General features: G+C 42.1%; 1 pseudogene; it reads right to left on the bottom strand.

The window, feature by feature from the left end:
- Positions 1-5,335: 5,335 nt before the first annotated feature.
- Positions 5,336-25,248, bottom strand: part of LOC143998017 (uncharacterized) — a 208,032-nt pseudogene continuing 188,119 nt past the window's right edge.

The following is a 25,248-nucleotide window of genomic DNA, read 5'->3' as shown; positions in this document are numbered from 1 at the left end:
GGAAATGTTAATCTCTTCATTTGTAGGCTTTAATGAGCTGGGCACTCTGATTCCTCTTGTTTTGAATCGTATTGTACTTATACTGTCTGCTTTAATTTTTTAAAGTGCTGTGCAAACTGTTGGCGCTAGATAAATCCTGAATAATAATCATAATCCATGAAAGAAAAGAATGAACGATTGAGTCACCTATAATAGATATAAACCCTAACTGAATAACATTTACTCAACGGTTTCTCCAGCTCACAGTCTTTCAAATCTATAGCAATCCAGGGTAAGGAATTTTGCGCCAGAACTGCTTTTTCCCTATTTAAAAAGTAAGTTAAATTTTCTGGTTTTCAGATTTTCATTAACCTCCCTGGCGGTAATCTGGCTCAGGCTGTAATTTCAGTGTCACGAGCGGTAACCCCGAGCCAGACTCTGGATCGCATCACTGGATACAGGGAGACTTACTTACCTTGTCCCCTGGATCCTGCGATGTCCCTCCGCTGTGTGTGCGAGCCGTCCTCCGCTCGATTCACACAGTGCCCGAGTGCCGCCGAGCTCCGTTCCCTGCGACGTTACGACACACGGGAGCGGAGATCGGCGCCAAATTCAAAAAAGTAAAAATACACAATACACTTACAGATTACAGTACTGTATAAACAAAATACACATCCCCTTTGTCCCTAGTGGTCTGTCCAGTGCCCTGCATGCCCTGCATTATATTATAAATACTGTTTTTTTCTGCCTGGAATTTGGAGATTGTCCATAGCAACCAAAAAGTGTCCCTTTATGTCAAAAGTGATTTTAGACCAGCTAAAAAACAGCGATAATAAATTAGAATCACTTGCAGAATTGAGCGATAGTGATTTGTGGGGAGATCCGTCATCAAACACTAAATCTAATGACAGCGACAATTCTGAAAATGAGCAAATTTCTGTGTTTTTGGATTTGATTACATTATTCAATAATTTTTATTATTATTTGTTATCATTATTTATTATATTATAAACTTTATCATACACGGGATGTCTACTAGACTCTTGTTTGAACAGATTTAAGAGAGTTATTCCTAAGGCCGCGTACACACGCGCGGACTGTTCGCCCAACCTTGTTCGTCAAACAGTTTGACAAACAGTCCGCTCAAAATTAGCATGAACGGACTTGACTACACACGATGAACGAACAGTCCGCTGAAACCGTGCGCGATGACGTGAACGGCACGTACGACGGGACTAGAAAAACGACGTCCTATACACTGCAATGCAACCTTCGGCGTGTAAATTCTTTCTGAGCATGCGCGAGACTTAGTTTGACGAACAAGCCTACACACGAGCGGACTGTCCGCTCAAACCAAGTTTCAGCGGACAGTTTTACGGGATTTCCGAAAAACTTTGTTCATCAGACTGTCCGCTGAAACTGTCCGCTAAAGCCCACACACGAGCGGACTGTCCGCTGAAACACTGTTCAGCGGACAAAGTTGGGCGAACAGTCCGCCCGTGTGTACGCGGCCTAAGAATTGCAGGCCTACAATATAAAACGCCAAATTTCCATGCAAAATAATTGTACCGCTTTCAGCACCTAAAATCTGAAATAATCATACCGCCAGGGAGGTTAAATAAATACCCCTATGCAATTCTACATCTAATGAATAGTACATACCATAGCTTCTCCTGCTGGAAATATCGAAGATCCGTCCATCTCAGTTGCGGCTATTTTGGGTCCTCTCCAGGAAAAGCACTTGCCTCTCATTCCTCTACATCTTGCCATTGTACAAAATGTTGTAACCCCTAGTGGTCACTCTGGGCCAAACAACCAGCGCACACTCATAATGTGACCTCTCCCTGCTCCAGTTAACCTTATTAGCAGGTCCAGGCCATTCAAATTCTGTACAGTGCTCTCAGCTAGAGAGGGAACACCCCCTGTGGCTCTTAGATGTAATCAATGGTGACCTGATTCTCTAGCGTGTATGAGGCCTAAAGCTCTGGTGAGTCTGAGAAGATTATTTATTTTGCAACTGGGCACATAACCATTTGTACACATGAGAGACATCGTTGAACAGTTTTTTAATGATCAGTGGTATTATAGTAATTGTGTGAGACTTTTTTATTGGTTTGTGTTAAGGAAGAGGATGTTGTGTAGCCTCCCTGGTGGTATGATTATTGCAGATTTTTGAATTTGAATTTTGATGTAAAGGGACACTTTTTGGTTGCCATGAACAATCTCAAGTTTCTAGGCAGAAATAACAGTATATATAATATAAAAGTACATGCAGGGCACTGGACAAAGCACTAGGGACAAAATGGAGGTTAAATGATTTGATACAGTAATGTAATCTGTAATATTACAGTGTACTGTATGTGTTATGTTTTTTGTACTTTTTGAATTTGCTGTATGTGTCATGACAATCGCAGGGAATGGAGCCCGGAACACAGAGCATCGGGCGGGTGATCTGGCAGGGACACAGCGGGGATCCTGGTAACAAGGTAAGTAACCTGGACCAGGATTCTGCAATGCAATCCTGAGTGTGGCTTGGGGTTACCGCTAATGGTACTGAAATTTAACCCCCGAGCCACACTTGGGAATACCGCCAGGAGGGTTAATTATGTTTTGGTGCATGATATTGAATAAGATGCGCTAGGTTTTGCTTTATTACTGTAGTTATGATGTTATACCTGTTTACGGTGGTTTTGGTTTCCCAGCTCAGTGTTCCTCTGGGTGGAGCCATTCCTCTTGACAGTGATCTCTTCTGTCCTAGTCCTTTGATCCACTGTGGTGTTTCCTTGGTCATTGGCAGATTCCAATGTCCTGCAGGGGACTTCTCAGCTTCAGCCATCTAGTAATTCCGAGTTGCAGATCCTTAGTCCTTTCTTCCTAAGTCCAGGTCAACTGAACGTTTATATCATCCTCCTTAGACGTGTTGGTGGATGGGACTGGACCTACCTCCCTCAACATAGACAGGGATGTCTGCATCCATATAGGAGGATCTGTTATCATCCCAATGGGACCTATGAGTCCCTTGTACCTTTGATCTTTTTATCCTAAGTGGATTGTTTTCGATTTTTTACAATACACAGATGGATCTTACACCACAAATGGATAGTGGGTCTGTATAAGATCAAATTTTAAACACTTCTCTATATCTTTGGATATGGCCTGGGGAGTTTCCGTGATTTGGTTGCGTCCATGTATATATATGCCCCAATGACCCTCCATGTTTGACCCACTGTGGTTTAAGTTCCTTATATGCTCCAGCACCCACCCAGGGAGATGGTGTGCTAGTGCTACCCTACACTGAGATGAGTGCTGTATTTTCATATCCCTGATGAAGCCAATCTTTGCAAAACACGTTGTCGCATGAAGACCTAACGTACCAGTATTCACCTACCAAGTGTACAAATTAGATGCACATATATTATGTGATATATTAATGTTTTCTATTGAATAAACTGCAATATTTTAGAGTATTGATTGTCTTGCTCCTTCTGTGGCCTGCATAGTCTGATATCTCTGTGCTCTTTTTTCCCATATATTTCTGTTTGGCAGTGTCTCAACCTCCTGAAGGTGGCAGTGTAACCCTGAATTCCTGTGTCCCTGATTGGATTTGAAGAACATACCTTTACAGTAAGTGCATCTTATTTTTGGCTACGTGGGCACAATCTCTGCCCTACAAAATCTTGTGGAAAGGTATAGGAGCAAAGGGGGGCAGTCCAGTGATAAACTGATTTTAGATTGGGATGTCCAACAAATTTATATAGGTGAGAGAGTCAGAAGTCCACAGACTTTTAGCCGTATAGTGTGGTAATATTCTCAGTCTTTTTAAACTGTAACTTTAAAAAGTCCTACAACCCAAAAGAGCCATGTTTGAGCTGCTCAGGGTCTAAGAAGGGGTATAAATCCTCAAAGTCCACCGCTATGAATGCCCATGACTAAGCTCTCAGGGGCAGAATGAAACTCATTGGGGGTGTGGCCTGGTTGGAGTCCATGTTGAGGTTACCACTAACATATTGATCAGAAGGATCATTCAGATATGCGGCTAAGGGAGACCTTTTTTCATACCCAGTAATTACAGGAGCTGAAACAAGCTCCCTCCCAGACTGGCACTCATAGCAGTGGACTTTGAAGATTTACACTCCTTCTAAGAGCCTAAGCAGCTCACGCATGGGTCTTTTGGGTCACAGGCTAGGAAAGTATGCTTTGTCCATCTGACATCCCCCTGCTCCACGAGCTGCCTTGGTAGTCAATTGGAGACCTCTTACAGGACAAGGGTTTTGCCAGTAGACAAGCCTCACACATTCATTGATGGTCATGGTTGTGGGAGTGGGCAGCTTTCTTAAGAGAAAAAATGGCAATTGGCCTGGAGAAATTCCACCTGGCCAATCAACACTCCCCTGGGAACACAGGGGCAGAAGATGTCAATCACCATTGTAAAGCACCTACAGGCATGCAAGAGTTCCCTAAACATGAATGGCCACAAGTTATCCCTGATATAGGCGAGGGATATTCTAACTAACAAAAGGTAATGGCTTACACATTGTGGGTGTCAGCTCTTTGTCAATACTTTTAAACATTTGAAATCTCTAAAGGGTATGCTCTAAATTCATTTTTCGAGATGGACAAAATAATCAGTAATCTGCGCCTTTAATAGCAATGGAAACAGTCACGTAAAGGGCAGATTTTTATGCATCCACAAGGTGCCACAATTGGATTTTAGTCCATTCAGCACAGCATAAATTCATTACAACAACATATGACACAGTTTAATGCCAATTTGTGTGAAATCCCTGTCAAATGACGTGAAAAGGCAATGGAAGAATGGGGAGAAGGGATTTATAAAGCGGTGGACTAAATCGTTGTGACATCTCTTAGATCTGCACCTTGCCCTGGCCCTTTGTATTAATTGGGGGGAAGAGCAGCAGAGAGACAATGCAGAGCTCCTATAATTAATGGCAGCTACTCGCTGTGATACAGCCACAGAAAAAAAAAACATGCATGCTTACATTAATGCTTATTTATTGATTTCAGATCAGCAGCAACAAGTCTTATTAAGATCTCCATATTTCTTGGTGTTCATTAGGACTGCTCTGTCAACAAGAGACGTCAGCTTAGCAGCAAACCCTTGAGGGCAACAGGTCGCTTCGCTGCAGCCCACAGGAGTCCTGCTGAGCCACATTACTGTGACTAGCAACAAAAGAAAGGATTTAAATATCCCACACGCTAATTTATCTGATGATGACTCATGTACAAAAGGATTAAAGTATCATTTTAATTTGCAGTTTACTCCCTCAACCCACCAATCTAGCGCTGAGTGCTGCTATTAATCCATTGCTGAGTTGTATATTAACGCTGCATGTTGCTATTTGGAACACATTACCTCGGATGTGTGTCGGGCAATTTCTTGTATTATAGTGGAAGAATTTATTTATTTTTTGATATTTTCATTGGGGTCCTTAAGGCATGTCAGAACTATGGGGAAGATTTTAGCCTCAATAACATGTTCAGCCAAATCCACTGAATGCTTCAATATTTGACTGAGTGGACAGCACCTGTCGCTGTTGTGTGGGTAGAGACAATTATAGTCAAGTTGATTTTTGGCACAGAGCATCATTTTTCAAAAAGCAATTGTGATGTAAAATGTGCAGGAACCCCCAGCAACCAAGATTTTAGTTCCTTGGAAAAATCATCAGTAGCATATTATTATTTGGACACAAATATATAGAGAAGAATAAATCAAAACTGGAGCAACCAGAATCAGGAGTAGCTGTACATGGCAACCAATCAAATTCTGTCTTACATTTCGAAAGCTCAACCAAACCAGTTGAAGACAGAAGCTGATTGGTTGAGATGCACAGCTGCTTCAGAGTCTGTGTCCTTCAATTTTGATAAGTTGCCCCATTGTGCAGAACACTGTACCTAATGTATCCATTTTGCATTTGCTGTCTACAGTATGTCCTGTTTTTTTACTTGGATTTTTTCATAGGGACTGTAGGCACCCTCTACTTAGGTAGATGCTGGAGATGAGCTCTTTTTTGGTGAGTGCAGGTCAATTTAGACAGGACTAGCTGGAAGCGCTGCACATTACTGGGAGCCTGTGTGTCTGAGTGCCGTTGGTGACGGATCTTTTCACTTACTCACTCTGCATGGACCACTTTCAGGATTGGATTACTTTATTGCACATATGGACTGCTTAGATAATATGGACTGATTTTGTGATGCATTGTCAAGATTAAGTTCTATTTACACATGGTCACTTTTTGCACTTTATTGCACTATTGATTGATTTTTATTTTTTGAAGTTTATTATAGTTAACTATTTAAGCACTGCTTATATTTTTCTAAACCTGTGCTTTGCCCATACAGAGAGAAGCATCATGTTTGTTTTAAAGTGTTAGCTCACCTATACAGCAGATCTGTAAAGGTGACCTAACACTGGACTCCGTCCCCCCTCTCCCCCCCCCCCTTATTCTTACCTCCCATGATCCTGAGCTGTCAGGGCTACCACAAGCATCTCCACCAGTCCCTGGTGGGTCTCCACTGCTCTCTCTATGTCCAGCACTGAAAGGATGGACTGGTCAGCACTATTACATGGATGGAACTGGCAACTGAGAATCGCAGGAGGTAAGTACAGCAGGGACCGAGGAGATGGGGAAGGGGTCTGCTTTGTGTCATGTTAGGTCACCTTTACAGATCTTCTGTACAGGTCACCCAATCATTTAATGACACCCTTCCTAGCAGCATATACTCACTTTTCATACACTGACACTACACTAAATTATCAGGACTTAGGAAAGGACATCCTATATGAGCCTTGAGTTGCTTTAGTCGGAGCTTACACATAGCTGAGGACTCTGTTTGCCCTCATATAGTAGTACTGCGCCAATTACCAAGAGAAATGTGCACAACCAGAAGTACCGGGTTTTTTCACTGCCAGCTAAACAGAGAGGTGGGGGATTGAAGAAAGGCGTGTGCTTTCTGAGAAGTGCAAGGCAGTAATAATGCAAATCTGTTGCTTTGCCTTGCATAGCAAAATCACTAATTTTCTTTAAAGCTTGTATTGATGGACTTTTGTTCATTTCAATAGGTTTAGCATTCCCATACAAGCCAATGGGAATGTGTAAAAGATTGCAGTGCTTGAAATGAGACTCTAAATGATCCTTCTTGAAGTGTCCTAATTATCTCAACAAATCCCCTGGCCATCACCAGACAAGCGAATGAACCACTTACCAGATTAAAGGAGTTTGTGGTTGAACTGGATGTTTGTGGTTCAACTGGATGGACTTGTGTCTTTTTTCAACCTGACTAACTATGTATGACCCCACAGGTATAGGGATAGATCATAGTTACATAGTAGGTGACGTCAAAGTCCATCAAGTCCAACCTATGTGTGTGATTATATGTCAGTATTACATTGTATATCTCTGTATGTTGCTGTCGTTCAGGTGCTTATCTAATAGTTTCTTGAAACTATCGATGCCCCCCCTTTGACCACCGCTTGTGGAAGGGAATTCCACATCCTTGCCGCTCTTACAGTAAAGAACCCTCTACGCAGTTTAAGGTTAAACTTCTTTTCTTCTAATTGTAATGAGTGGCCACTAGTCTTGTTAAACTCCCTTCCACTAAAAAGTTTTATCCCTATTGTGCGGTCACCGGTATGGTATTTTTATATTGAAATTATATCCCCTCTCAATCGTCTCTTCTCCAGAGAGAATAAATTCAGTGCTCACAACCTTTCCTCATAACTAATATCCTCCAGACCCTTTATTAGCTTTGTTGCCCCTCTTTGCACTCACTCCATTTCCAATACATCCTTCCTGAAGACTGGTGCCCAGAACTGGACAGCATATTCTAGGTGCGGCCGGATCAGAGTCTTGTAGAGCGGGAGAATTATCATTTTATCTCTGGAATTATTCCCATTTTTAATGCCAATATTCTGTTTGCTTTGTTAGCAGCAGCTTGGCATTGCATGTCATTGCTGAGCCTATCATCAACTAGGACCCCCAGGTCCTTTTCCATCCTAGATTCCCCCAGAGGTTCTCCCCCCCAGTGTATAGATTGCATTCATATTTTTGCCACCCAAATGCATTATTTTACATATTTCTACATCGAACCTCATTTGCCATGTAGTTGCTCACCCCATTAATTTTTTGCAAGGTTTCCACATCCTGCGGAGAAGTTATTGCCCTGCTTAGCTTAGTATCGTCCACAAATACAGAGATTGAACTGTTTACCCCATCCTCCAGGTTGTTTATGAACAAATTAAACAGGATTGGTCCCAGCACAGAACCCTGGGGGACCCCACTACCCACCCCTGACCATTCCGAGTACTCCCCAGTTATCACCACCCTCTGAACTCGCCCTTATAGCCAGTTTTCAATGCATGTACTCACCCTATGGTTCATGCCAATAGACCTTATTTTGTACAGTAAACTGTACAGTAAAGTTTATGGGGAACGGTGTCAAATGCTTTTGCAAAATCCAGATACACCATGTCTATGGGCCTTCCTTTATCTAGATGGCAACTCATAGAAAGTTAATAGATTGGTTTGGCAAGAAAAATTCTTCATGAATCCATGCTGATTACTGCTAATGATACTGTTCTTATCACGAAAATGTTGTATGTAGTCCCTTATCATTCCCTCCAAGAGTTTACATACTATTGATGTTAGGCTAACTGGTCTGTAATTCCCAGGGATGTATTTTTGGTCCTTTTTAAATATTGGTACTACATTGGCTTTTCTCCAATCAGCTGGTACCATTCCAGTCAGTAGACTGTCATTAAAAAATTAGGTACAATGGTTTGGCAATTACTTGACTGAGTTCCCTAAGTACCCTTGGGTGCAAGCCATCTGGGCCGGTGATTTATTAATGTTAAGTTTCCCAAGTCGAATTTTGATTCTGTCCTCTGTTAACCATGGAGGTGCTTCCCGTGATGTGTCATGAGGATAAACACTGCAGTTTTGGTTACTGAAGCCCTTCAATTCCCACGTGAAGACTGAGGAGAAGAATAAATTCAATACCTTTGCCATCTTCCCTTTGTAACCAGATGTTCTTCCTCATTCTTTATGGGGCCAATTTGGTCTGTATTCCCTTTTTTACTGTTTACATACTTAAAGAATTTCTTGGGATTTTTACTTTCCTCTGCTATGTGTCTTTCATGTTTTATCTTAGCCGTCCTTATTTCACCCTTACATTTCTTGTTGCATTCTTTATAAAGTCTGAATGCTGATCCCTCAACCTTGTATTTTTTGAAGGTCTTCTCTTTTTTTATATGCATTTTTACATTGGAGTTAAGCCATCTAGGACTTTTGTTCGCTCTTTTAAATGTATTACCCAATGGGATGCATTGGCTAATGCCCTTATTTAATATGCTCTTAAAGAAAACACATATCTCCTCCATATCTCTTTGTTCCTAAGATTTTATTCCAATTTATGCCTTCTAGCAAGGTTTGTAGTTTAGGGAAGTTGGCTCTTTTGAAATTCAGTGTCTTTGCATGCCCCTTATGTTTCCTATTTGTGTGACTTATACTGAAGCCAATTGACCTACAATCGCTGTTACCTAAATTGCCCCGTATTTCCACATCCGTGATCAGGTCTGTATTGTTGTTAATCAGTAGATCCAGTAACGCTTTATTTCTACAACCTTGTGGAGATATTGCATCAAACGAACCGCCACCAAGAAGAGAAACCTGGCAACACACCAGGGTTTGTGTTGCTGTATAAAGTTTGTGGTGAAGTATAAACTTCTTTTACCTTACATAGAGTAGTGATCCACCATACATTTTGTCCAGTCGGACGTTCTCAGAGGCTGCCAGCATTGATGTATACATCTATTAACTAAACCCAAAAGATACACAATCACGCCCATCATAATATTATTGACACACCCTATGAACTAAAAAGCCAATATGGGCGCAGTAATATCAAAATACAAGGATATCGCTTGTGGGGAGGTGCAGTGTGGTGTGGCAGCAGTAAACAATCCAGTTGCAATAACACAACTGTACTGAAGGTAAAGATCAACAAGGCAATGACTGTATCTGGCTTGAGGGACAGAATGCGGCTTGGCCAGTCCATACCCAAATGGGGATGCATCCAGGAAGGATGGTATGTCCCTGCTCTATCCCTACTCTTTTGGAACCTCTCCCTGCTGCTAACTACTGTTCCTGACAGATGGATTGCCTGTCCCTACATTGCCCACAACAAGCCTGGGAGCCAGGGTCTTAAATAGACTCCAAATACAAACATTGTATTATCACAGAGAGGTGCTGTGGATACTCCATAGAATAAACAGTGCCGCGTCCCATTCAGATTAAAGAGAATTTAGGGTATATGAGCTTGGACTTTTTAGGCACGACAAAACAAAAATATACAAAAATTTTTTTTTATGTAAACATAGCAAATAGATGTATATTAAAATCGACATTGATAGTCAATCAAAGGTTAAAAGAGAAGTATGGGTATTTTTTTTTTTTTTGCTTACACCTATTCTATGTGAGATTCTGATTTCTGAAATGCTTTCCAGGCCTCTCAGAAGTGCCTCCATTCTGTTAAAATCAAGCTAAATACCTGTGGGAGGGGCTACAGACTTTCATGCAGCACCATACCGACAATAGTCTGGCTCTGGAGTCTGGATCCAGTCACTTTCCTGTCATCTGCTTGATTGATGTTGATGATCATAGTGAAAACGAAATACTTCTTAAGCAAAATACACAATTGGATTTGACAGGCTCCTTATATGTGTCACATACTGATCATATGGAGTGTCACATACTCCACTTCACTCTCCTCCACTCCACTTGCAGCTAAAAACAAACAATATGCAGGGTCAAGTAATCCCTAAGAGTCAAGTAATCCTGTCAAAAAGTGTAGTTAGGTTTACAAAATCTATAACAGACAATAGCACAGACAGATCAGGGGATAATAGCTATATATGCTACTTGTATGGTGACACTAAAAGAGCAAAGCCAAAACAGGTATGTAACACCTCAGCAGGTATAACTCACCTGTTTCAAAGATAGCCAGCAGATATGGATGGAGGAATGAATATTGGTTGCCAAAGTCAAAAGCGTAAGATATATGATGACAAAGAACACTTCCAACGTATTCACTTTGTAATAGTTAGCACCAGTATTTAGAGATACCATCTATGGCTAGAAAGCATACAGCCCCCAAATCAAGCAGGAAGCTGGTAATCCAAGAACAAGGAGAAAGGGAAAAGCCTGTCATAACAGATAGTGTTTACCTAGGAGGTGAAAGCGGCCATTGAGACGGCATTGCGCATGCGACCGGACCCATGCCTGTGTATTGACCAGATGGTGAAAAAGCACAGCGCAGAGCACGAATAGAAGGTCAGCAGTGACGTTCAAGGACCAAGAAGGAGGACATCGCCATTAAATAGACTCAGCCAGACCCAAGATGGCCATGTTCCTCTTGACCTCCTCTCCTTCTGCAATGCCGCTGCGGTTGGGCACTGCCTGCAGTGGAGAAAGCAGACTGCATCTGCCTACATGCTTACTGGCAGTGCAAACTATGAGGCTGCAAGCAGTGCCAGATGACAGTTGGGCAAAAAACCAACAGCTACCAGGCATAAAACTACCCATTTATAAATTATAACCAAAAATATAGAAACATGCAATAAAACATAACATGTGAGCGACATTGTCAGATCCCTTGACAATCCCAAAAACTAACATTTATCAACCTAGACTTAAGTATAGCAACTACTTATATGTGCAGCATATGCTATTTGCACAACAAATGCTCAATCATTGTTCCCTAATCAAGCAAGTGAACAAAATCATACATGTTAAATACAGCAAGTGAGCAAAATAATACATTTTGGGGTTAATTTACTAGAGGCAAATAGATTGTGCACTTTGCAGGTGCCATACCAAAGCATAGTAAATAAAGGGACGCTCTGCTCACTTCTGTCATCTACTCATGTGCAAACAAAAATGCTGTTTTTTTTTTATCTCCTTGCATGTGATTGGGTATTCTTTGCAAAGTGAAGCTTCATATTAATCTCTATTTGTTATAAATAAAGCAATTCATGTCCCACTTGATATTTAGTCAATGGGGAGCATATGGTATGTATGTAACTTGTAAATCCACCATGTTTCCCTTCTGGAGACTTCTCCTTTTTTTACATCCTCTCCAATGGGGATTTAACTTTTATAATCCTACAACTTAATCCCACTAGGATCCCTGTTGTGATAGATATCAAAGTGGGCAGACAAATTTTTATTTTGAAAGCCCTTTTGTTATTATACATCGTCCCTCAATTTCACTCTCAGAGTCTGTGTAGTCCTGCCAACATACTGCAGACCACATGGGTACTGGAGTAGCTATACCACATACTGAGAGTGACTGAAAACAAAAGAGTCAATTAAGTATGATCTATTAGTACTATATGATAAAGGATGTTTTCTTTTTCCATTCATTTCTATTTATTTTACAGATGACACATTATTTACAAGAAAAAAAAAAAACATTTGTACTCTTCAACCAAGTTATTTTAGGAGGAGCAATTATATTAAGCACATGGATTTTTTCCAAAATAAATAAATAAAAATTGCAGAACTCTTGGGCAATGCTGTAGGTAAAGCTGGCTTTCAGTTAAGAATGGCCCAGAATTGTTTATTTTTTTAATGCCATAAAATTAAGAAGAAAACAGGTAATAAAAGTACAATCAAATGTGACATTATCTATTTATGGGTTGCCTGGGTTTAGTAATAAACCGTTCCTATTTATTTGACCAACCTCAGATTTTTTTTTTTTCATCTAATCCGTCTTCAGGTTATCCTTTTTTCAAAAAACTTTTTTTTAGAACATAAACATGCTTGTAATGATCTGCGTTGTCTATCACAACTCCTAATAAGAATAGATTGTCCTTTTGGGATATTCTGTACTGAAGTAGCATGGTGGCAGTTTGTAGTTGGAATATATCCATTTCTGTTGCTACTTAAAAAAAAATAGAATAAATCCTGCCATCTCTGATAAAAAATAAGATCTTTGATATTAACTTTTTGATCACTATGTTCATGGGAAAGTTTAATATACCTGTAATTGAGGCAAGGATCAACCAAAGATGATGTCCTTCCTCCACTTTATCATGAGCAAATTTGTCATTCTTAGGGGATATTTAGCCCGCATCATGACATTTTTATTTTGGAGATAAAAGTTAAATTATTAAACCAGAAGTAATTGTTCCCCATGGTAAACTCTAGTGCATCAATCATAAAAGATTTATGTTCCTTTGGTATAGCTTAAGAATGATCCAAATAACACCAAACAGCTTCAATACCTTGTTGACGTGGGATACTGGTTTAACGTGGAGCAACCTTAGCCGTTACCAACAAACAAATCTCTCTGTAATCTACTGTACAACTCAAAGGTATTAATTGCATGCTTGATGTCCCTCAAGTAGGATGGCATATTAGTCACGAAAGGCTGGAGAAAGTAGTTAATAGACATGTGCAGAGTAAAATATTTCGTTTCGGAATTTAGTTTTCGTCCGAAAAATTTATTTATTTAGTTACTCCTGAAATTTGTTTTTATTTATTTTCGTTTTTCGTTCAAAAATTGCATTCGTCCAAAAATCCACATGAATTATACCAGGCTTATGGTGTCTGTCGAATGTATAAAGAAGATTCGACGGAGCTAGTATATAGCATACTTCGTGTGAACTTTAGAACCCTATTAAAGTCTATGGGACTCCAACCTTCAAAATCTAAAGTGCTAATTTTAAAGGCTAATTTGCAAGTTACTGTCCTAAAAAGTGTTTGGGGACCCGGGTCCTGCCCCAGGGGACATGTATCAATGCAAAAAAAAGTTTTAAAAACGGCCGTTTTTTTGGGAGCAGGGATTTTAATAATGATTAAAGTGAAACAATAAAAGTGTAATATTCCTTTCAATTTCGTAGGGGGGGGGGGGGGGGGTGTCTATAGTATGCCTGTGAAGGGACGCCTGTATCTGGTGCTTAGAACTGTCCCTGCACAAAGTGTCATTTATGCAGGAAAAAAAGTCTTTTAAAATCACTCGCAGCTATTATGAATTGTCGGCTCCGTAATACAGAGAACACTCACTGAAAGTCATTGATAAAAATAAATAAATGAATAAAAAAGCGTGGGGGTCCCCCAAATTCAATTACCAGGCCCTTCAGGTCTGGTATGGATATTAAGGGGAACCCTGCGTCAAATTTAAAAAAAATTTGACGTGGGGTTCCCCCTAAATATCCATACCAGACCCTTCAGGTCTGGTATGGATATTAAGGGGAACCCCGCATCAAATTAAAAAAAATTGACGTGGGGGTCCCCATAAAAATCCATACCAGACCCTTTATCCGAGCACGCAACCTGGCAGTCCGCAGGAAAAGAGGGGGGGGGAGAGAGCGGCCCCCCTCCCTCCAGAACCATACTAGGCCACATGCCCTCAACATTGGGAGGATGCTTTGGGGGTCTGTGACCCCTCAAAGCACCTTGTCCCCATGTTGATGCAGAAAAGGGCCTCATCCCCACAACCCTGGCCGGTGGTTGTGGGGGTCTGCGGGCGGGGGGCTTATCAAAATCTGGAAGCCCCCTTTAACAAGGGGACCCTCAGATCCCGGCCCCCCCTGTTTGAAATGGTAAGGGGGTACAAAAGTATTTTCACAATGGGTGACCCCGCACCCCTCTGATGTAACGGAAACCTGCCTGTGTTACATCAGAGGGGTGCGGGGTCACCCATACGTCACGGGGGAACCCCCGGGTTTCCCCTTGCATCAGAGGGGGGCGGGGTCAGGTGACGGATGGCCCCGCCCTCCGCATATAACAAACGTCAGGCTGCCGGAATCCCTGCAGTGTCTCCTCCGTGGAGACAGAAGATGGATGGATTCACTGCGCTGATTCAGATGAGCCATCGCTGGACCCCGGAGAGATGATCGTCCGTTGCTGGATAGCAAGAGTGGATTACCACCGCTGGAATCTTTTTTTTATTTTTTTTTATTTTTAATAAAGGAATTTTTCAAAAGTGTGTTTGTCTTATTTAACTATTTTTTACACTTTCTTTGTGAAATGGTAGGGGTACTTTTTTACCCCCTTACCATTTCAAACAGGGGGGGGGGCGGGATCTGGGGGTCCCCTTGTTAAAGGGGGCTTCCAGATTCTGATAATCCCCCCGCCCGCAGACCCTCACAACCACCGGCCAGGGTTGTGGGGATGAGGCCCTTTTCCGCATCAACATGGGGACAAGGTGATTTGAGGGGTCACAGACCCCCAAAGCATCCTCCCAATGTTGAGGGCATGTGGCCTAGTACGGTTCTGGAGGGAGGGGGGCTGCTCTCTCGCCCCCCCTCTTTTCCTGCGGCCTGCCAGGTTGCGGATAAAGGGTCTGGTATGGATTTTTATGGGGACCCCCACGTCAATCTTTTTTTAATTTGATGCGGGGTTCCCCTTAATATCCATACCAGACCTGAAGGGCCTGGTAATTGAATTTGGGGGACCCCCACGCTTTTTTATTTATTTATTTATTTATTTATTTTTATCAATGACTTTCAATGAGTGTTCTCTGTATTACGGAGCCGACAATTCATAATAGCTGCAAATGATTTTAAAGGACTTTTTTTCCTGCATAAATGACACTTTGTGCAGGGACAGTTCTAAGCACCAGAAACATGCGCCCCCTTCACAGGCATACTATAGCCCCCCCCCCCCCGTACCAAATTTAAAGGAATATTACACTTTTACTGTTTCACTTTAATCATTATTAAAATCACTACTCCCGAAAAAACTGCCGTTTTTAAAACTTTTTTTTGCATTGATACATGTCCCCTGGGGCAGGACCCGGGTCCCCAAACACTTTTTAAGACAGTAACTTGCAGAATCTTTTCTCTCTGTCAAATCTTTTTTCTCTGTCAAATATTGTCTCTATATAATCTTGGACTAATAGAGGTAAGGTTAGGCACATTCGACCACAGGTTCTATAGACACAGATTGTTATTGTCAGAGTCACGTCGAATATCCTATTCTATATCGAACTGTTGTAACAATGAAAACGAAAATAACGCATTTATTTATTATATGTTATTTATGTCGGGTTTTTCGGATTCTGTGCTTTCGTTATCGTTTGTCAAAACGAAAACGAAACAAGCTGAAATTCGGACGAAAACTAATGCACATGTCTAGTAGTTAATATATAATTCCCCAATGGTGATGTAAGGGAGTCAGTCCCATAAATAGTTGGGTCTCCCTGGAGGACCGTGAAGAACTTTGTGTACCTCAAGCAAATAATACATTTATGGGAACTTTAGAAACATAACAAATTAAAAACTGTGTTTTCTATTCAAAAGCAAATAAACATAACCCTGCATATGTTTTAACTTGAAGCCTTGAGGCAGCTGTGGTCACCTTGAGGCTTCAGTGATCGCCAGGGATCGGCTAGGAGCAGCTGCTGTGGTCACCTCTGAGCAGAGGGATATCCAGATAAGAGGGATACCATCTTCAGGATAAGGAGTTTTTTAGCCTGTTAACCTAGCAGGGGTGAGGCTCTCTGGTGAGTGCACACATAATAGGGGGAAGTGGACGAAGGAGGGGAGCACTGAACAGTCACTTTTTTGCTTGTTGCATTTGCACAGTTTTTCACTTATGGACTGTGGTTGTTGTTGCTTATGGTTTTAAACCAACCTTTCTTGGCCATTGTCACACTTTGGACATTTATATTTTGGACATTTCATTTATATTTTGGACATTATATTTATTCATTTTTTTAGACTTTATTCTACACCGTTTGCACTATATTATCATATATATATATAGTTTTCATATATAAATTTTTGGAGATTCTACTTTTGATGTTTTTCCTGCTATTTATCACTTTACACAAGATTATTTTGCACTTTATCACACATTATATGTCTAATGCACTTTTTATATTTGATGCACTTTATTATTCTTATGCACATTGCACTTTACATTTAGTGCTGTTTACATATGCACACTTTTTTTCAGAGGGGTGTATAGTACATACACACTTCCTAGTGCTTATGCAGTGCACCTACTGTCTTTTATAACAGCGCCACCATCCCGTTGTAGATTTTTTAATATTATTTGGCTTCACTTTGGTGTAGTTTTATGGGGAGGCTGCAGTTGACCATCCTAAGCTCGGATATTTCTGATTATTTAATGAATTCTGTGTCATGGTTATGCAGTGATCTTCCTCTGTTTTCTTACCTCCCCTCCATGTCTTCTGACTAAGAGGCCAGCCACTTCCACCTGGTGGTTTTTATAACCTCTCCTCTAAGCATGGCTCCACCCCAGGCCCTATCAGGGAACCCTATATTAACCTGTGCACTGCAAGCCAACAGTGCTGATCAACCATTGTGTATTCATTGTGTGTTTGGCTTCCTGGTTCCTGCTTGCCGTGTGCTCTATGTTTGACTCTGTTACTGACCTTGGCGTGTTCTCAACGATTCCTGTCTGCTTGTGACATTGACCTTTTGCATGTCCCTGGCCATCCCTGTCTGCCTGTGACCCTGAACCTTTGGCGTGTACTCTGTTGTTCCTGTCTGCTAGTTGCCCTGACCTCTACCGTATCCCCTTACTATCCTTGTCGTTCCAGCCTGCTGCTTCCTTCTCCTGTAGTCTACTGTGAGTGTGAGCTGTGAGACCCTAGGGGCCGCGACCTGGAGCCAGACTGCAGCGAAGTCCATCCTCATCACTGGAGGCTCTGGCGAACACCCGCTGGCTCTTAGACTCTGCGCCCTGGGGAATCTATGCTCCAGCTCCCATTGGGATCTGTGTTAGTGATCCTGTAGACCTGTGTCCTGAATCTCCCTGGGTACAATCTGCAGCAGTCAGTCCTAAGGTCCACTACCTAGCGGTGCACTTCCGACTCCTAGGGAGTGCATCTGTCACCTGGTCTCAGGTGACCTGACAGTTTGATCAGCCATGGACCCAGCTGATGTGCCGCTACCCACAGATGATCCATTGCAGGGCTTAGTTCGCAGACTTGAGACCCAAGAATCGCATCAGACCCAGGTGATGCGATTCCTTCAGGATTTGGTATCCCGTGTTGAACAGGTTCAGGCCTCATTAGGACCCTCGGTTCAACAACCTCAACCGCTATCTGCCGCTGCACCTATCGCATCAGTCGCAGCCACACATTTATTACAATTACAAGCTCCGGCTCATTTCTCTGGGGACTCCAAGGCTTGCAGGGGGTTCCTTAGCCAGTGCACAATTCATTTTGAACTTCAGCCCCAAAACTTCCTGTCCGATCAAGCAAAAGTAGCATATATTATATCCCTCCTGTCCGGCGAGGCGCTAGCTTGGGCTGCCCCTCTGTGGGAACTGAATGATCCGGTGGTTTCTAGCCTGTCTGATTTCTTGAAACTTTTTCGAAATACCTTTGAGGAACCGAGTTGTGTCTCCTCAGCGGCTAGCGCTCTTTTACGTCTCCGTCAAGAGTCCGCTTCTGTGGGAAAGTATGCGCTTCAGTCCCGTATCCTCACAGCTGAATTGAGCTGGAAAAATTAGGCCCTAGTTGCAACCTTTTTACATGGCCTCTCTGATAGAGTGAAGGATGAATTAGCAGGAAGATCCCTTCCTGCTGATCTGGACAGTGTCATCACCTTTTGTGTTTGGCTTCCTGGTTCCTGCTTGCCGTGTGCTCTATGTTTGACTCTGTTACTGACCTTGGCGTGTTCTCAGCGATTCCTGTCTGCTTGTGACCTTGACCTTTTGCATGTCCCTGGCCATCCCTGTCTGCCTGTGACCCTGAACCTTTGGCGTGTACTCTGTTGTTCCTGTCTGGTAGTTGCTCTGACCTCTACTATATCCCCTTACTATCCTTGTCGTTCCAGCCTGCTGCTTCCTTCTCCTGTAGTCTACTGTGAGCGTGAGCTGTGAGACCCTAGGGGCCGCGGCCTGGAGCCAGACTGCAGCGAAGTCCATCCTCACCACTGGAGGCTCTGGCGAACACCCGCTGGCTCTTAGACTCCGCGCCCTGGGGAATCTATGCTCCAGCTCCCATTGGGATCTGTGTTAGTGATCCTGTAGACCTGTGTCCTGAATCTCCCTGGGTACAATCTGCAGCAGTCAGTCCTAAGGTCCACTACCTAGCGGTGCACTTCCGACTCCTACGGAGTGCATCTGTCCCCTGGTCTCAGATGACCTGACATTCTGAATGATCTCAGAAAATACTTTAACAGGAGGTCCACCCACCCCTTAAAATTAAAAACCAGAGGCTACACATACTGCAGCTTCTGACTTTTAATAATAGGACACATACCTGTCCTGGAGTCCAGCGATATCTGCACTGCAGCTGATGTTTCCATCAGCTGTCTGGTGCTGCAGACGCCATTTTGGGTAAGGGATCCCGGCAGTGTAGCATTACAGCTTCATGCCGGGTCCCTACTGCTCATGCGCAAGGCACCGCTGCGCTCTCCTACTGGCCAGGCGGCCGGGGAAGAAGGTGGGAGGAGGAGGGAGCCGAGCTGTAATGTAATTCACCATTGCCCAGACTCCAGGAAGTGGGGACAGGATACTGTCAAAGATAGGTATCCACTTCCCCCCTCCCCTCCGAAAGGTGCCAAATGTGGCACCGGAGGGGGGAGGAGACAAATGAGCAGAAGTTCCACTTTTTGGTGGAACGCTGCTTTAATGTGATATGGATGCCGTTTCCATCAACACTAACCCAAAGCCTGTTGACACAGGCCCTTAAACTGGCCATACACTGATAGTTTCTATTACTTTACTGTATACACTTCTGATGGAGGAATCTACCATTAGGGCTATTGCATTTTGGCGGTTAGTTCTGCCGTCTGTCAAAATACCCATACATCTGCTATATCTGATTGGATGCAGTTACTGTTCAACCAAAACATTTTCAGAAGGCTCCTTTGGAAAAAAGCAATCTACCACCTATTGTAGGAGAGGGTGGAGACAACATAGTGAAAATTGGTTGATTCCTCAGCAATGTATGCCCAGCTTTAAGTTGCTCAGTGTTCAAAATCAGGACCTAGGTGATGAACCAAATGTATCTGGGTTAGCCTCCAGGAAGGTTAGCAGAACATGAGTAAAGTTCAGGTGTGGAATTTGAACCCCATTCAAGCCAATAATTGCTGAATGCTAAAAAACACTAATGGCCCTTTTCTAGGCCAATGGGAAAGAGATTGTCAAACAAACAGCATAGGGGGCTGGGCACTGCCCTGGGGAACATGTACCAAAACAAAAAAAGTCTTTTTTTTATTCCGTTTGGCATGGAGGAGTGATCATAATATGCTTTAAGGGCAACATCAAAATGCTAAATTCTATTAAAAAACATGCTTATGGGGGTGAACCTAACCTGCCTGTGAAGTAACACGCCTATACATTGTATACAATATACTACAGCAATAAAAAAAAAGTTGAAAGAGTTGAAATTTCCAACAAATTACTGCTTTGTTCACTTTAGTTTATGAATAAATTGCTGGGGATTCCCTTCATCTATATCAGAACATTATCCTAGATAAGGGCCTGATATAGATGTTAGAGGGGGACCCCACAAAAAAAAGAAAAAAAGAAACAAAACAGCAACAAAAAGTACATTCCAGACCTTTTTCCCACTGATCACTAAAGGTTTTCGGGGAGAGACCTAGGGGCCCCTGCCCGGGCAAACTGATAAATACACAGAAGAAATGCATATATGTGTAGGTTCACACTTATGCGGTCTATGCATGCATGCTTGTTTGTTCGAGCACATCACATGTACAGCAGCCCTTTCATTTGGGAGAAAATGCTGGGAAAGAAGTCCCTGACTTTTTTTAAAACGTGGCTGCATGGAACTGCAGCAGCACCATGCGGTTTAACGGCATCCATAAGTGTCTGTTAAAGAATGGCACATGGGGAACATGCGCAATTATGCACCAACTGTAAACTTAAGCTCCGAAAACTTTTACCTTTCAAAGAATTTCAAATGATTTGTATTTCTGTCTATCCAGTTCTGAACTTAGCTCTATTAGACAATGCAGTCAGCCTACAGACCAGAATTTACATTACTGTAATAATACAACTAGGTCTAGTTCTTCCCCCAGCATGTGACTTCAAAGTGAAATGCAAAGCACCGACCAGACAAGTGTTAACAACTAGACACTGAACCTTGTGTTTCTTCCCCTTCCCTGTCCTTCTTATACCTACCCCTTTCCTCAAAAACTGTTGTTTTCCCTTTTTCCCTTCCCTCTTTATAGGATTGGCTATATTGCCCTGTAGGGGTCTCAAATTGGTGGCCCTCCAGCTGTTTTGCAAAACTACAAGTCCCATGAGGCATTGCAAGGCTGACAGTTACAAACATGACTCCCATAGGCAGAGGCATGATGGAATTTGTAGTTTCGCAACAGCTGGAGGGCCGCCAGTTTGAGACCCCTGCTGTAAGGACACCTTACTTCATGTCCGCCTTCCACTTCCATCTTGTTTCTTTCTTTCTACATGCCTCCCCTTCTTTCCACTCCTACTTCTTACTACCTACCCAATGGAATAGGTACCATTCGAAAGTATCTCTGGCATTACTTTTCCAGCCACCATGACTATGATCACATTTGGTTCCTTCATGTTAGGGAATACCCCAGCAAAACTGTATAACATGCAAAAACAACGAGTTAATGTCCTTTTTTTTTACAGGAAACCCACTTAAAGGCAACTTCTGCCCTGACCATGGCTACCCATCATTATGTAAAGTGGCATTTGTGTAACAATCCTACTGGTATAGCTAAGGGGGTTGGCCATAGGGTGTCATGCCTCACTCCCAGTCTCAGAGATTCACTAGGTATCTGACCCAAGAGGTAGATTCCTGATCCTTATATGTAGGCTATACGACAAACCATTCACTCCGGATAATGCATATTGTCCTAATCAGGGTCATGTCCCTATGTTGTTAGCTCTCTTAAGACAGCTGGACACCCTTTGCAAAGGCAGGGTCAATATTGTAGAAGATTTTAATATTTTGCCCAACCCATTCATTGATACCATATCCCTCAAATCTAGTCTCACCATTTTCCATTTATTTTTTCACTTACTATGCCACACTCCTCCAAACCTTTTTGCTTCTTGGGGACTCAATGAAGCTCTTCTGGAAGATGTACCAATACATGTGGTGGTCATAAAAAACATTTCTCGATACCAAATGGATTATGCCTCCAACAAGACTGCAGCACCGATTTAATGGGAGGTTTTAACGGCTAAGTTCATTTCACTTTTTTCTAAATTCTAGCTCCCCTATGCACCAATATAGAATTCATGTAGTTTTTTTGCAAAAATATAAAAGCTCTCCATAAAATCTACAGACACTTACCTTATTGTCCTATGTCCATGATTAAAAACGTATCTATTGCTTCTGTCTTACGTCCTTACAAACTGTAGGATATGACATGGGAAGGAGTTGACCAGCTGATCTCATTAGCACACACCCTGCATAATGTTTTTGGTAAACTCTGGAACGCTATTGTTGCAATATGAGCTACCAATGTTATTACTATGTTCAATATTAGTACCTTGACACCAATACTATATCTATGTACCAGCATTTTATGTATGTATTATTGTCACAACCAATACATTTCCTACATATTCACCAATTAAATCTGTTGCTACCATGTGCTTCATATAAAGTCCCACCCCCTTTGCTCTCCTCCTCTTTAAATTAATTGGGATGGAAACTCATGACCCTACCAGGCCAAGGTTTCATTTAAAGTCCCCAGGGATGGAATTACATGACCTTATCGGGACAAGGCTTCGTTAATGAATCCTTACTTCGTTATTATACTTCCCTCGATTCTTATATGTCTTTCAAACCATTCAGATTTAAGTCCCGCATCAACACAATTGGCGCTATTGAAATTCCGTTGACCCAAATCCCTGTCTCGACTATGCCATAATATTCTGGTAAAGAGCCATATGAACAGGGGCACAGGGCTTCCTTACCTTGCTCTTTACTATTCCGCAGCCTCGCTCAGCAGGATTTTAGATGGTTTCATAATGACTACTTTAAAGAATAGGTCAGTCTTGAAAGAGACATTTTGCCAGTCCCACTATTCTCATTCCCTTGGATTCCTCCTGCTAACAATCCCAGTTTCCTTGTTGCTTGCCTTCTTGCTATTAGAGCACATGGTGTTTCCACTCTGTCCCAATGGCCCAGATTTGGATTTTTTTACCCAGGATGAGTAACAAGGGTTTCCTCCAATGGCAAGTATTGGAACCATCCCCTATTTGACAAGCACTAGGCCTGTATGGTTGAAATCCAATATGGAAAATTGCATCTTCTTCCTGCCCATGCCACATATAGTTGCTGCATTATTTTCAACTTCAACGATTTTTTGAAAAACTTGACGAGGATGGACTGCATAGGGACCGGACCCCATTTGAGGAAATATGCCTTTCAGACACAAAGTGCCTGCATTCAGTATCTTATTGTCACACATATTCCCCAATCACCCCTTTTATGTCCGAGACTGGGAGCAGAAACTTAGCCACACTCCCTCAAGGAAAGACTGAGATAAAGCTTTCCTTTTCATTTTCAAAATAACAGTTGTCTCACATGCATAGAAAAGGAATTTCAAAATCTTGGATCAGGTGGTATTGCTCTCCAGCCATGCTTCATAAAATGATCCTGTCAATTCCAGATCATTGCTGGAGACGTGGTGGTGGTACCCATCTTCACATATGATGGTCATGCCCCAAGATCAAACCATATTGGATGGCTGGAGAGATCAGAGGTAGCCCTCCTAGACTAAAAACATAAAGAAGGGTCTGGTTATGGTGGACGGAGCCTTGATACCCCAACAATGGAAGTCATCTATGATACCAACCATCTGTGGGTGGGTTTCTGAATTAAATTTTATTATGCTAATGGAACTTTTCCAAGTTTTGAGACTTGTGGTTCTGGTGGATAGAATTTTCTGATTCCCCAAAATATTGCCTTTTCTTAGGTGTCAGGCTCTCAATGATTACTCCTGAGACTAGATGGATGTACCCTTCATACACTCTTTTTTTCCTCACTTTCTCTTCTCTTTTTCTGTCTTTCTCTTGTCCTCCTACCCAGATGTCTTTCGTCTCTTACTTCAAAGCTGAAAAAGTGGCACCATATAAATTGTCATTTCGGACCCCCCTTGGATTTCAACAAGTGGCCAACCAAGAAGACTCTCGAGCCTGTGATTGGTGGATGTTTTAACCGTGTCACATCACTCTTACGACTTCAACTGTTCACTATTCCTCCTGGACCATCATTTCTATTATTTTGAATATTGCTGTTTTTGTGAAGTATTGTGATTATGGAAATGTAATCTGTGCCACACTTTTTAATAAAATGTGTTCTTTAAAAAAAGGAAGAAAGGAGGAGCACCAAACTTGTGAGCTCATCTCTCTGTCACTCTACTCTCCCCTCCTACCAGTAGGCTCCATGTTAGTACTGCAGTACAACTATTGGTCCCTTGTACTGCTTTTCTCTTCCAGTCTGAGCTCTGCTGTGCAAGGGACTGCAAAACCCAAATACCATTTCAAATAGACATATTTTTATAAACTTACTAGTTGCTTATTCTTTCACATACAGATTTTGTTTTATTTCTCTGGAAGTCAGCTTTATATGTAACATGTATCTATGTTCTATTAAATATTGTAATATCCACCACTCTATTCATTTTGTTACTATGAGCTTCATATAAAGTCCAACCCTTTTTGGGGCATCTTTGCTTCTTTTTCTGCTGCATTTTTGCTCCTTTTTCTCACAATGATAAGGATGGAGGCACATCACCATACCTGGCCATGGCTTCATTTAGAGTCCCATATTCCTCAATTCCCCACCCCCCCCCCCTTTATTTTAATGATTATCAATTTAGGGATGGAAGCAGTGGGTGGATAGATATCTTACTAGTTCAGGGAGCAACCTTATAGGAAATAGTGAGTGAACTGTTATATGACATAAGACTTAAGCCCCATACACACGATCAGATTTTCTGCTGTTTTTTTCCTTCAGATTTACCAAAACCATGTAGTGCAAGGGCCTGCCTGATTGCATACAAATTGAAACTCCTAAGGTTTGACCTCATATTATATGGTTTTGGTAAATCCGAAGGAAAAACTTAGCAGAAAAAACTGATAGTGTGTATGGGGCTTCATTCTCAATCTGAAAACCTCCAAAGAACTCTGCACATATCTTGACAGAAGCTATGAACTTTGCCTGATGAAAGGAAAGAGATAGAGCTTGGGGCATTATTTTTACCTTCCAAAATGTTGTATGCAAAAAGCAATAATCAGAGTTAAAAAAGTA

This window comes from Lithobates pipiens, unplaced genomic scaffold (assembly GCF_037356315.1).
Source record: "Lithobates pipiens isolate NorthernLeopardFrog02 unplaced genomic scaffold, aLitPip1_a1.2 Scaffold_19, whole genome shotgun sequence".
NCBI lineage: Eukaryota > Metazoa > Chordata > Amphibia > Anura > Ranidae > Lithobates > Lithobates pipiens.
This window is presented reverse-complemented; position numbering and strand designations above follow the sequence as displayed.